Genomic DNA, 15,108 nt, shown 5'->3' on the forward strand with positions numbered 1-15,108 from the left:
TGCCTAGAGCCGAGGTCGCAAAACCTAGGGCTGCTTTTGTTTCTGCTCTGCTCGGGAGTCATTACCAATATGTGTGCAAGATTCAGCTTCGCTGATTCATCCCTTTGAATTTTCTTGCTTGATTCATTCGAGTCTGAAAAATGACTGGAGTAACCAAATACCAAAGGTCAAAGTGGTTGATGGGATCCTGTATCATTTCAGTTGTACCTTGTGCTGTTTGAGGTTCACTTAATGTGAGAGGAAACAGCTGTCAACCTATTTCAAAGTTTGCTCAGACACTTCTAGATCTAAAAACAATCCCTGCTTTTCTTTCTTTAGTGACAATACGCATACCACACAGTGTTATTGTTCATGATCTATTTTATCGTTCTAATGAGATTAACAGAAAGAGAGACCGGTAGATCTCCCTCAGTCCGGCAAATGCATGCTTCTGAATTAAGCCTACTCTTGCAGGTGTCAATTTCATGATAACAAAGGTACCTTGGAATCACAGATTTGGGAGAACCTTAAAATTCTATCCAGGCTTGTCACCCACATTTGCTTCAATGTCTCTGACGTCAGAGAAATTCCCCTTTCTACCCCTGCGCTGCTTTCTTTAATAGAAAATTTTCCCTCACATGAACTGAAACCTACCTCTGTATGGTCACCTTATTCTGTGTCTGGAATTCAACAATCCCTAGAATTTGGTCCCAATGTTTTTAGCACGTTTCTTCTCATCCCTTAGCCCCTGGCCAACAGCTTCCCACCAACGACTGCTGTGCCTGAATTCTCTGAATCTGCGGGTGAGTCACTTTATTTGGCAGAAGGGATTTGACAGACGTGTTGACGTGAAGGGTCCTTAGATGGGAAGATTATCCTGGGCTGTCTAAGTGGGCAAATCCTCGGGAAGCAGAGGGAGAAGACACGAAGACAGAAGCAGAGAAGAGAGGGGCTTGCAGAGACATCCGCTGCATCCCTGCAGCCCGTTGAGAGAGGAGCCACGAGCCAGGGAGAGCAGGCTGACTCCGGAGTCTGGGGAGGCAAGAAGACAGGTTCTCTTCTAGAACACCCAGCAGAAGCCCGGCCCTGCATGCATCCCGATTTTAGAATTTCCGGCCACCAAAACTAAAGGTAATATATTTGTGTTTTTAGCCTTCCAGTTTCTGGTAATTTGTTATGGCAGCCACAGGGAACAAAACATGCCTAAACTGCTTTCCTGCCTTCGTTCTGCCTAACACACCCCGCTCATCCCGCCAGGCCCAGTATTTACCTGTTACTTTGATTGGAAGGGATCTCTCTACCTCTTAAACATATCCAACAATTGTTGCTCTGATTCATTCAGTTAAGACAAAAATTGCACAATATTACTTGCTTTCTTAAACGGTATGCAAACACTCTGTAAGTACTTGGTTTGTTTAACTTTTCTTATTTATGTGCTTCTTCACACCCCGATTGTAGCTTCTTTGAATACAGAAACTGAAACCTCAAATTTATCTTTCTGGGTCCCCTGGAATCAGACCGAAGACCATAGCAATCACCGTCCATGAGCTCTCTTCTCTGGCCTGAATCACATCCTCACCAGTCAGTACACGGCGAGTGCGTGTTTATAGGACAGGGACAAAAGCTTTACATCCTCAGCTATCACCCCAAAATATTTTAGCCAAGATGCCCAGTGGTCCTCATTTCCCTGGCTGCAGCCTTAACTTCCTCACCCTCAGTGCAGTCTCCCCCAACTCTGTCACCTTTCCTCTCCTCACGATGCCAGTAACTCTCCCATCAGTTCATTCTTCATTTTCCCAAGAAATCCCTCGTCCCTTTCTTCTTTAAAATAAGAATCTATGATATACGGAAGCCCAAAATATCTGACTTCTTTTTAAATGAGAGCTGCATCAAACCCACAGGAAACTGAAACATAATCAAATTGTGCGGTACCTTAAAACCAGAAGCAAACAAAAGAGTGCATTGAAATTCCCCATTTTATTTCTAGCTGTGTATCCATGAGTGAATTAATGGTTAAGAAAGGCAGTTTTGCTGAGGTAGGTGTTGTACAAAGAACTTCCTGCAGACAGAGGACCACAAAACCAAAACCGAGCTTAGTTTAAAATAATTCAATTAAGTGGAAGTCACCCTATAAATAAACATACTGAAATGTCCACTGGAGTACCAGAGTCATGATTAATAGAGTGTTTCCATATAAAAATTAACCCAGTTTTTTAACATCTGCATTATTACAGTTCGGGCATGTCCGTGGTTCACGATGTTCGCTCTCACATCACAAACACATATTAAGCATATATCCCATTATGCAAACTTTTATGCATATGCATAATCTTTGTCTAATATAAATTATCTAGGGGAGGCCATAAAAAACTTGGGTCCTCTTTTTATTCCACTGATTTAAAAAAATATGGATCATGATCTCTACCTTGAACACATTCATTTACTGGGATGTAAATTGTGTTTGCTGTTATGGGTTTCCCAGGCCCCGGGACCACAACCTGCGTGGACCCCCTGGAGACACAGTATAGTCACATTACCTCCTAAGAGGGTTTTTTCTGTGTGTGTGTTTTGTTTTATTTTTGTTTTTTCAATTCCTCCCCCCCCACCCCCCCTTAAGGAAACAAATGGGGCTTGTACTTGTGCCTTTGATGAGTCGACGCTGTTATCCCAGAGCAGCCCCGACATCTCTCTTTCCCCGAAGCCTGGCCAGCCCGATGGTCTCCGAGCCCTCGCCGGCCTTCCATGAGGACAGTATGTGTTGTGAAGCAGCTGCAAAAGACTTCACAAACGCTGGTTGACGAGAAGTGACAGCCCCGTATATCTCTCCCTGGCATTGACAGCTGACAGATGGATACCACTCACACACAGAAGAAAAGCCCCCAGGATGATTCGCCAACATTACTCTCCGTTCAGAGGGCCACATTTGATTGAGTGCTGCTCAGAATAATAAACCCTTGTCGATTCGCCACAGAGCAGCCTCTCCCACACAATGCCCTGCGTTTTTTTTTTTTCCCCCTAAAACACGAACAAACATATACACTAAAGCTCTGTTTTGTGGGTCATTTTCTTCCTATTTTTGTTTTGAAAAGGAAAAAAAAGGAAAAAAAAAAAAAAGAGGAGGGGGGAAGAGAGAGCAGAAGAGGGCCCAGCGCTCACGTGGAGACTTCCAGGCAGAGTGGCGATCCGTGTGTAATGGCACAAAACCCTGCCCGGGCTTCGGTCCTTAATAATTCCTCCATCTCGCCAATCTGTTTGTTATTATCCCTTGGATTGTTTTTATTTCTCTCCATAAATCAGCCCATCTTTAAAAGCATCACTGCCTGGTTAGTTGGAAGACAGTAACATAAAACTGGACGGGAGGCGTGTTGATGTGGAGCAGAGGGAGGGAGGGAGGGAACCATAAACAGAAAGAGCCCCAGCCCGCGGGGTGGACGGTGGCGGTGGCGGGAGGCAGGGGGAGAAAGGGGGCCAGACGACCTGACGGGGCCACAGCTCTCGGGTCCGGGGAAACCCTCCTCTTTTCCCAGGGGGTTGAAGATAATTTCTCCAGCATTTGCCATGGTCCTTCTATTGTCTGGATTTGCCGGGTTAAGTCTTGCCGGGGTCACTTGCCCCGGGGGAAAAGAGCGGTCTCCGTGAAGGCCCCCTTCCAGCAGCCAGAGTGGGAATCGAAGGTGCGTTTTCCACGAGGGAAGCACCTGAATGCTAACAGCCCCACAGAGCAGGTTCTTGTCTATAGCTGTGCTCGCAGCCCGTGGTGAGGCACAGGGCTGCCTGTGTCTGAGGCTTTTGGTAAATTGAGTTGGAGCATCTCAGCACGCAGCGATTTTATCCTTCTGTCGCATATCACTGTAAATAGCCATGCACTTTGTGAGTTGGCCCATCACGGTCCCCTCGGGCCCCTTCTGCCCTGGGTGGGAACATCCACAGGTCCTGTCCTACAGCACGTTTTGCCTCTCTTCCCCTAACTGCCATCTCAGTGCTGGAGGTTTTTGTCAACATGAAGGTCCTGCGAGGGTGTTCGCGGGGATGCTGAAGCTCTCTTACTCGGGCGGCTGCCATGGTTGCCACGGACACCTCAGGCTGGGCTCCCAGGAGGCCCCCGTCTTGTGCCAGTACCTGTGGATGTGCTGGTGTATTTGCACAAAGTCACTTCCATGCTGTGTGAGGTGCGGAGGGAGGAGGGGTCAGCTCCATGAGTCTCTGCGTCTTCGATCCCATCCACTCCTGAGCGGCTGGCCATGGTGGGGACACTGGGTCGATGGAGGGGACTTGTCAGGTTAGGGCTTTGAAACAATCTCACTGCGGGGAGTAAATGTTGTTCCTTTTATCCAACCTAGAGGGAAATGTGCTCTCCTGAAATAGTCTCCCTTAAACAAGACCCCGACCTCCCCAGAGGAGTGTGTGTTGTGGGGGCGGGGAGGGCTGTAAACCAGGAAGGAGGCACAGATGGGCACAAGGAAGAGTAACCAAGATGCTGAATTAATGCCTTCTTGACCTCAGGAAGAAGAAAGCCCCTCAGCCATCAGGAATGGGGTCCGAGGGGCCAGATCTGCAGACATGAATGAATGCATCGTAGTTTCAAACTGGAAAATCTGTTCAGTCTGTCCTGCTTGTGTGTAACGAAACAGCCCTGAAATAGCCCAAGTTTGCACTCCGGGCCGTAGTAAGGCTGTGTGCTTCCATAATGTGCGGCTGCTCCGTTTCACATCCCAGGGCCCCCGTCACAGCGCAGACTAACTCAGAGGATGACTCGGCATCCACGTCTCCGATCAGCCAAGTGCTTCTTTCCACGCGGCCCGTGCTTCTAGAATGGCCTCTTGATTAAGTGTCTGTAAATGTTTTACAAAATCTCAGCTAATGACGTCCTGCATCCCCCACAGGGCAAGTAGCGTGCGCGACTCACTCCGTGTACTGTGGGCTTTAAAGAAACAGATACAATATTAACTTATTCAAATCACCTAATTTGTCTCTTGCAACTTCATAAGAAATTCCTGGAATGAAAATTTCCCAAGTGGATCTTGGTGAGAGGAAGTTTCTAGCAGGAGAAAACAAGAAAAAGTAAGAAAGGATCACTTTCACTTTGCAGTTTCTTTTTCTTTTAATTCAATAAAAGCAACAGGGTGTGCAAAACTGGATGTTTGCCATCTTAATCAACCTAAAGGGAGAGTGACGTAAAGTCCCCCAAACCCAAAATTACGGAGGGCATATCGTTTTGGCATTATGAATGTTTCCCTTCCGTATAGTGTGTTGCTTGGATTTAACCATTGTTTTGAATTGATACACGCGGTCTACGCCACACAACGCACACGGTGAGTCATGCGCACTTCAGCTTTGGGTACTCGGGTGGGCTCCATCTCCGTCTGGGCCGAGCCCGGTGCACTCGGCAGCATCTGCGGGCCTTCACAGTTCCCTAGGCACGATGCAAGCCGCAGGGCCAACACTCGGAGTGAGGGGAGCCGACCGGAGCTGACCAGAGCTGACCAGGCACCCGGCTTGTGTGTCCTGGCCTGAGCTGCCCGTCAGCCCTACGAGGTGGGCACTGCTGCCGCCCCAGGTTGCAAATGGAGAAACTGCGAGCCAAGGAGGCTGCTTGTCCTGTGCGACCCTGGACACGTGGAGGTACCGGAGCTGGCTGCTGCCCCGTGCACAACTCTTCCTCCTCACCCCACACCGACTCCTCTGGACATTTTCCAAGCAACACAGATATCAAGTATATGAATTGTCTTATTTTAAATTTTCTAAATGTTTTCTTCCTCCCTTAGTTAGAAGGTTAAATGAAAGTGGGATGAAAATCAAAAGGAAAGATTATTGTTCGAGTCCCGAAAAATATGGTAGTGAGAGAGGTGTGTGGGGAGGAGGGAGTCCAGCCGGGCCGACGGGAGTGAAGGAAGCCCGGCCCATCCGGAGAGAGACCGGGAAGGGAGGGTCGGTGGCACTGGCATGGGAGCCCAAGCCCCTCCTGTCACATCAGCGAGGGGACAGCTCCAGGCACCCCTGGGAGATTAACTGCTAGGTCAGCCCCTGATAAGAGCCCAACTCAACCCCTACCATGGGCCTCCTCTTGTCTTCCGAGGGGATCGCCACCTCAACTGTGCCCGGCATTAGAACTCTGGACTAGGGAGGTTTCACTGGAATGGATCCTAGGGTGAGTGCTGGTCCTCCTGAGGGCTCTTCCTGAGAGCAGGAGCTGTGGTCAGGCCTGGCTTTCCTGGCTTTTCCCGGGGAGAGCATGCGTGAGCCCTGCTCCCTAGCTCCTCCCAGACTTCATTCCTGTCACCGCTCGCACCTCCGCTGCTCTGTTTCTCCAGACCAGCCTCGCAGAATGAGGAAAACATCCTCTCCAGAGGAGCTAAGCTTAGGAGAAAAACTGATTCCTCCAGCGTCATTTAATTAAATGCATCATCACACGCCTTGTAAGGAGCACCCAAACGCCTCATCATGGTCATGCGCCCTGCTTCCCGTGCCCCGGGAGAGCAAACGTGTGCACTTACGAGGGATTGCAGGGAAGAAAGAGGGAGGCAGCCCAGGGAGATCTGCCCGTGTTCGTCCGAAGATTCTCCTCCGGGTCACTTGTTTCATCCATAGTCAAAGCAAAGAATCAGAATTTTAAACTAGCCACACACTTCTTGTATAGTTGGGAATGGGATCGACCACCATGTCCCAAATATCAGGGCTCAAATGTATCTCGGATGCCTGAGAGAATGTTCTCTCCATTCCACTCGATTGCCTCTTTGAAGGACGTGCAGTCGGCCAGCAGGTGCCCACGTCGCTCGGCGGGCTGGCAGAGCGCCTCGTCCTCCCCTCCTGGCCCGCGCTGGTTTGGGGCCACAGTGGAGGTGCTGTGGTGGACCCGGGGACCAGAGAGCGGGTCGGCTCTGGGCTACCTGCTGCTCGGCGCTCTCGGTAACCGCAGCATCTCCTGAATCCGAGGTGCTCCTGGACGAGGACTCTGGCTTTCTTTGTTGCCACAGTTGGATGCTTTTGATTGTAACTCGGGAAGAACATGGGCCTCGTAGAGTGAGGGTGCCGGGGAGCCGTGTGTATATACCAACAGACTTGGGCAGACTTAGAACTTTACAGTGCTTTATACTTCAAAGCCTGCGGAGCGCGGAGTTATGACCAATGTTGATGGCTTCGCTTATGTAAATTCGCTCTCTAGGAATCATGGATTCTTAGATGCAAAGAAGATTCCAGCAAAAGGATCGTTAAGGAGGAACCCCGAGCAGAGAGCTGCGGCTTCCACTTCCTCCCATCACCCTCGTGTGTGTTTCTGCGACAGCCCTTCGTGGAAGAACGGGAGACGGCCTCCCACAGCGCGGGGCCACCGCGGGGCCTTCTAACCATCCTGCCGCCTCTCCCCTGCTTTCAACAGACAGGGGGGGCGGCGGGAGAATTTCATCAGAAGGATGTCAAGAGACGTTCAGGGGATGAGTCCATGTTCAGCAGTCCCTTTGAATGAAACTTAATATTATTCATTACAGAACAGAGATAATCTTGTAATTCCTCCCTCCTATGTTTGTGTGAGGATTAAGTGAACGGAACTGGAATCAGGTCCTGTGTGTGAAAGTCCTTCGCAAACGGTAAAGCACTATGTAAATGTTATTATAGATGATATTCAAGTCGATAAAAAAATGTTTTTTAAAGAAAGAAACCAATTCTTTTCTACCAGCACCCTATAGGCCAGAAGATTTTTTGTAGATAATCACGGATTAATTGTAAACATAAAGAAAGACACTGAAAAAAAAAAAAAAAAAGAAAAAACATATCAAAGCTATTGCTTTGGGGCAAACTCCGTGCCATGGGAGCTGGGACGTTTTCTTTTATCAGAGATCCTTTCCCGGCCCCTGAAATTGCTTCTTTCATGTCTGATCGTGAAGAGCGAAGCAGCCGGGCTCCCTGGAGATGCGCGATTGTTACCATGGTCTCCTAACATATTGGCGGCCGATGCGGCGTCCGTGTACACCTGTCACTCAGGGCTCCTCGCGCAGATGTGGCGGGCAGGCTGCGGTGCGGGCGCGGGGTCCCTCCCTGCCCACCCCCACCTGGCGCTGCGCACACACGCAGCGTGTCCCCGCTGCCCTCTGCCCAGCGCGGGCCCGGCCGTGGACGCGGCGCCTGCGGGCCGTTGTGTCCGCGCTGCGAGCGCGCGGGCAGGGGTGCAGGGGGCCGAGAGCAGAGGGGGCTGCTGCACGCGCGTCCCCGGGACCCCCCACCCCCACCCCAGCGCTGGTGCCATGCGTTTCCCCGCGGCCACGGCCGAAGCGCGCGGTCTTCTCTGAGGCAGGAGACGGGAGGTGGACGTGCGGGTTTGGGAACATCTTGCAGTTTCTTGACTGGGCGCCGCAGACCTGCGCGGTCGCTCCTTCCACGTTACCGAAGAGCCGAAGGGACTGCCAAGTGCGGTTCCGCGGCGGTGACCCGGACGGAAACGCGGTCCTCTGCGGGGCTCGGACGCCCGAGTGGACACCGCGCGGGGCGGGCGGCGGTGGGCGCGGCTCTCCGGGGGACGCTGCCCACGGGTCGGACAGCCCTGCCGCAGGCCCGGCGCGCCTGGTCCCCAGCCTGAAAGCGGTGCTGGACCCCTCAGTGTCCTCGTTGTCTGGAGATCCCCAGAGCGCTTAGGTTCTCAGCCTCCAAATCAGTCCGGCTGAGTCTCCCCCGGTTCACTCCACCAAATTCCGACCCAGATCCCTCCTTGAAATGCAGATTTAGGTCCTGTTTAAAAGTCCAAAACAGCTTCAAATTTCCTCTTCCTCTTTTTTTTTTTTCCCTTCGACCCAGGCCCCAGGGACTGAGGATTAGCTTCTCTGTTTGCCTGGTGAGAAATTCCAGGCAGAATCTGAAGCTTATGTTTACCTTTTGTAACAGAAATCAAGAACTCTGTAAACTCTCTTCCTAGAGGCTTAAATTTAAGTACGACTTCTCTTTTTCCCTATGGGTCACACTCAAAATACATTAAAAGTGTAGCCAGTTAGAATTCGCGGAGAACACTTTTCAATACACAGAAAACGCATAAATGTGGCTTAAATGACTGTGTGTGTCTGTATGATGTGTTCAAGGGACACGCTGGCAAAGGAGACCTTCTGTAGATTCCAACGGGAGAGAAAAAGAGAGGGGAGGGAGGGGAGGGAGCTGGGAAAAAAGTGGGGGGAGGGCAGAGGGAAGGAAGGAGGGAGGGAGGGAGGGAAGGAATTCTCACTGAACCGATGATTGGCTGCATCCAGCAATCTGAGAGTTTCTTTTCTCATTGAACCTTCACTGTGATCTTGGAAAGTCAGGTGTCAGCATCCCTCACCTGAAGATGAGAAAACCGGTCACCTGTCCAAGTCACACGGTTAGTAATAGGGCTGGCTTTATGAAAAGGAGTCCTCTAACCCAAACTGGAAATCCGTTGTCATTGTCATTGGATGAAGCCAGTCTAGCTCACTTGGGGAAATAAAGTTTAAAGGGCGCCAGTCGCTCTCTGTCCACGGTGGGTTGTGACAAACAATAAGCAATAAATACATTTTTACCATTTTTCTTCCTTCCTCTCTGTGCAACATTTCCTTTATGGATCCCAAAGAAGAGGTCCTATTTTGCAAATGTGTGAGTCACAGAGTGTCAGCTTGGGAGCGTATCTTGTCACTTTGAATCTTTCAGCCTGGTTAGGTTGGAGGCTCCTTCTCCCTCACCCCTGTCCGCTCCTGAAAAACGGGGATTCAGAAACCATGGGATTTGGTAAAGCGACACAGCTATCCACACCAGTGACCCCTGCCTCTCTTCCTCGCACGGCCCCAGCACTGTGGCCCAGAGCAGGTCTGACGAGGAGGGAAGGGAGCGGGGAGGGCTCATGCCCACGAGAGGAAGCAGCAGCCCTGGCCCCGTCCTTCAACTTCACACTGTTGTTTCTACACATCAGACTTCGCTTTTTCCCTGGGGAAGCCCATGGTGAATACAGATCTGAACTCATTCCAGGCAGATGAGGGCATTGGCCCTGTGATCCCAGGGGTTACTCATAGTTTCCCACCCAACAGACTTACCAAAAAAAAAAAAAAAAAAAGTCTGAACAAGAGTAGCCCAAGCCCCTGGCAATCCTGTCCAGTTGTAAGACAACAAGGTGATTTTCCCCAAGCCCGGGGGAGCCGCGGAGCCTGAGGGCTGAAGCAGCAGATGCTGATGTGGAGAAGGCTGAAGGGAGGAGGTTCCCAGCTACTGCAAGATGCAAATCGAGGCCAAGACAGAATGCGGGGCCTCCGTCATGGAAGAACAGGAAAGATTTTCAGAATCAAATCATCAAGTTTAATTCCTGGGCTGATTTTTTTTTTTAATGTAGGAAATATCAGAATGGTTTCAAATCTCCTCATTTCAAATTTGTAAATGCATCATTTTATTGAACGATTTGTCCATTTTTATAAGCTGATTTATGGTAGCCATAATGTGATTCATCATGTCATCTTGTAAATAAATGCGACACTTCATTAAACAAGGTAATCAAATTTAAGCAGTTCCACTTTTGTGCTAACAACGGAGACCTTTACGTTTCTATTGCTCTGGAGATCCTCCTACTATAATGAATGCAGCTTCTAGGAGTAAAGCATGGGGGTATTTCCTTAGGGGTGGGAGAGAGAACTTCCGTGAACAGCCAGTAATGACATTAATAGCAACCAGCAATTTGTTGTAATGAAGCATTTTAATATCTGGACTTTTTTTTTTTTTTTTTTTTAAGAGGAGGGCATATCGCTTATGCTCATGAGAATTGAAATGTTGGAACATCTTGATCTGTTATCGGGCTAACAGAACACTTTCAAAGAGTGCATTTCAGGAGGAAATTTTTCATGCTATTTTTGTATTTGCCATCTGGAATGACACTGCAAACTGGCAAACACAAGAATCATGTGATACTTCCATCACATAGAGTTCGTTACAGATTTATCTGGGAATGTGAGCATCTGAACGTTAGTCGTGTAGCTGTAATTATCTCAACTTTGACCTTCTTGGATGGTTCAAACAACTTCAGAGATATTAACGTTTGCTTCCCTGTGGAAGTGGTGGTGTGTCAGGAGTGATAGGCAAAAAGGAGGTCCTGAACCATGGCCCCTGTCACCAGGAACCCTGCAGGAGGTGGAAGGACGAGGCGCCTCAACGAACTGAGGCAGGACGGAAGGTTTGACTTCACACGTCCCTGATTTCCATGAGGTCAGCGGAGATCCTGAGCCTCACAGCTTTGAGCACACATTTCCAGACAGAGCCAGCCATCATGCTGTTTATGACCAGCTTACTTTCAGCTGATAAATTTCTAGTACAGTCTCGGGAAAAAAAGATCCAAAACATATGGGGCGAAACATTCCACAGGTTGTCCCACATAGAGCAGTAACCTCTCCATTAGGCTGAAAACACTTCACTTTATGGCTGTGAAAGTATTAGCCTTGTTGTGAACTGACATGGTTAATGCTTGTGAATTAGAAAGGAGTTTCTGTGAAAGGAACAAGATCTAATTATAATGGCTTCTTAAACTGCTTGCTCAAAAGTTTTAACAAAAGTGGGTATTTCTGAGACCTTAGAAAATTATTTTCAAAACAAGATGATTCAGGAACTTTGATGTCAAGATATTGAACCTCTGAACAACAACAACAAGAGGGAGTTCTAGCTTCTCTTCCCTACCTGGTGGCACTGAGACAGTTCCAGAGAGGTGAAACTTAAAAATAATTGGAGGTGGGATTATTTCTAAAATATATGCTCTGCATTCCTGCATTCCCAAATGGAGTATATAGAACCTAGATTTCTTGCTTTGGTTCTCCACATCATCGAATTCAGTGACATCCTAGAAACTCTCATGTGTGTGCCGCTGTTTGACTGGACAGCAAACAACACCAGACAGCTGATATTTCTGTTTTATTGGGTCTGTTTCTAAAAGGATTTTCCCTTTTACTTCTTAGTAGGGTCAAGGTACTAGCCCACATTCTCTCTGCCCAAGAGTTCCTGTACCTGATATGTTGTGATCTGGAAGGAAGAAAAGCAACATTTCAGAGGGTAGAATCTAATTTTTTTTAAAGATTTTATTTATTTAGTTGAGACAAAGAAAGAAAGAGAGAGGGAGCATGAGCTGGGAGAGGGACAATGGGAGAGGGAGAAGCAGATTCCCTGCTGAGCAGGGAGCCCGACTTGAGGCTCGATCTCAGAACCCTGAGATCACGACCTGAGCCAAAGGCAGATGTTTAACTGACTGAGCCACTCAGGTGCCCAGAATCTAGAATTTTATCTCTTTGTGTCCCCAACAACTAGCCTAGCATCTGGTCTATGGAAGAAAAATCAAAATGTTTTCTAAACCAATGAGTGGGAAACATAAAAGGAGTTTTCTTGGAAGTTCAGTGTCCTCATCAGTTCACCTGCCCAGCATGCTCGTACAACCACTGTAGCATGGGGTGAGTGGTCTGCTCCGTTCACTCAGGGCTCTAAGTCAATGCTTGTAACATTGGCTGAGGGCATCTGGAACATTCTGCTTTAACATTTGTAGGAGCTAAACAAGCAAACATGTGAGTGAAAACAAAACAAAGGAGAGTGATGGGATTAGAACATATAAGCAGGGGGGCGCCTGGGTAGCTCAGCTGGTTGAGTGGTTGACTCTCGGTTTCAGCTCAGATCATGGTCTCAGGGTCATGGGATCAAGTCCTGCTTTGGGGTCTGCGCTCAGGGTGGAGTCGACTTGAGATGCTCTCTCTCCCTCTGTACCTCTCCCACCTGCATTCTCTCTTTCTCTAATTATAAGTAATAAATCTTTAAAAATTTTAAAAAATATATACAACCAGAATAGAGCCATATCCTGTTTTACAAGAGCTTACAAACTTACCACACTAGACAACACGATGTGGCCGGGTGCCTGCCACACACAGGGCATGGTCTGGGGACAGGACAGGTGCTTCAGAAGCAAGTTGGCTGAACTCACAGGGTGCCCTGCTGTGAACCCTTCCATCCTGGTCCTATAGCATCCTCTTTTCTACCAGCAGCAGTTTCTTCAAGTCCCAAGTTCATGCACACTGGGTAGGTTGTTTTCTGGTCATAATATTTTCCTGTCCGAGAATCTTTGTGCTGAAGATGATGAAAATTCTGTTATTTAAAATACAAACCTTAGGACCGAAAATGCACTCAGTCATTAATAAGACATCGAGCATCTACTATGAACCAGGCACCATCTGGAATGTTTTGGGATCTGTCAGGGAAAAGAGGAAACACAGGTGGTAATCACTTTCCTTATAGAGCTTATGTTCTGTGTGGTGCTAAATACTAAGTAAATAAAATATAAGTGAAAAAATGATATCATATGTTAGAAGGTGGCCAGGGCTTTGGAAAAGGTGAGACAAGGAAGGGATTGTGTTTGCAGGGATGAGGGAAGGAGGTGCAGTGTTAAACAGGGAGGCAGGGGACTCTGAGGACCCTAGCTTGGAGCACACAGGTTCCTGGTGAAAGGTGTTGCTATCAGACGGGGCAGCCAATGCATAGGCCCTGAGGAGCAAGCCAGGCAAAGGCAAGAAACAGAATGGAAACCAGGATGGACACAGAGGCAGGAGGGAGGCAAAGAGGGGAAGTGTGGCCACTAGAGAAGGGCGGGACAAATGCATAGGGCCAGACCCACTGCCCTGAGGATGTGTCTGGCACTTCACATGAGGATCTGACTTTTCCGGGAAGAAGTGCTTGTCGCTGGTTACATGTTGGACATTCTGGGGTCGGGTCTGCTGGTGGGCCAGACATGAAGGGCTAGGGGAGGGAATGAGACAAGAGTGCCCCTCAGGAGTCGACCCTGGGCATCTGGAGTGACGTAATCTGCTCTTCGCTTGGCAGGGGAAGGTGGTGGCATCGGATGCTGCTTCTGGATGTGCCTCACTGGAGGTGTCTTTGAGACCTGTTGGTGGGGATTCTGAATTGGCGGCTTGGTGTAAGCCTGGAATTCAAGAGAGAGATCTGGGCAGCTGACGTGCGGTTAAGAATTGTGGTGCATAGGTCAGATTTAAAGCCACGTGGTGATGTTGACCTCAAGGGTGTGATTTCGGATGCACGAAGAAAAGGTAAAGACTCAGCCCTGAGGCTGTGGCCAGGGAGGGTGGCCACCCTCATCAGTGGCTTGTTTCCTTTGTCACATTGATATCAGGTGAATCTCTGTAGTGCTTACCCCACGATGTCCTTACTTGCCTCCATCATTACTTTCCAGGACCCTTCCCCTGGAGTCCTTTAGACTTTGGTCTTTGGGTTTAAGAGTGACCCATTTAAAGTGGAAATCAGACCGTCTGAGGGAACAGCTAGGTGCAGTACTCACTAACTTTTTTCCATTGTTCTTTTCATCTGCTGTCACATGTGTCCCTGGCTTTTGAGGTTGGGGTAGAGCGGGAATAAAGGAAGCTTATCAAAGAGAAGCTATCAATTATTAGGACACAAATCAGCACCCATATATTGTAGCAGTATTTAACCATCTAGAGTAAAAACCAACCTCTGGTGCACCCAGCCCTGCAAACAGCTACTTTCTTAGGAGTGCTCATTCACCTTCAGGGCCAGCAGGAAACCCCGAGCTGTACAACATGCCACCGTGTCTAGGCCTTTGGCATCGCGAACACATCTAGAAAAATACACTGAAGTAAGCGAATGTTCTGTTTCTTTGGTTTATATGTGGGAGTCCTTTGATAATCTAGCCTGGTCCAAAAATAGAGGAAGAATGCAAGTAGCTATGAAAGTAGCTAAAGGTCTGACAATGAGTATTGTGTTCAGTGGAAGAACTCCCTTTGGCATTCAGATAACCGCAAGGTCTAGGCAAGATGCATCAAGAGAAGCAGTCAACAGGGAGAGACCCCTTTCTATGAGCATGCCAATCGTGAGCACAGCCGGCTGCCCACTGGTCCTGGGAAGTCCATCAGGTCTTTCTCCAGAGAAACAGGCAACCGGCTATCTCATAGGAGAGTGAATAACAAGAAAACAAACACGCGGAAGGAATACCACAGAAACGCACTTCTGTAGACCTATAAGGAAATTATTTTTTTTAATGGAGGTAAAACAGATTTGGGATACATGTAGGGAACAAAGTAGAAGTCCTGAGTCCAAGTATCTGGAGATGTGGGTTAGGGTCAGCAAGTCATTCCAACCAGCAAGCCAGGAGTGATTAGA

The sequence above is a fragment of the Martes martes genome, assembly GCF_963455335.1.
Source record: "Martes martes genome assembly, chromosome: 13".
NCBI lineage: Eukaryota > Metazoa > Chordata > Mammalia > Carnivora > Mustelidae > Martes > Martes martes.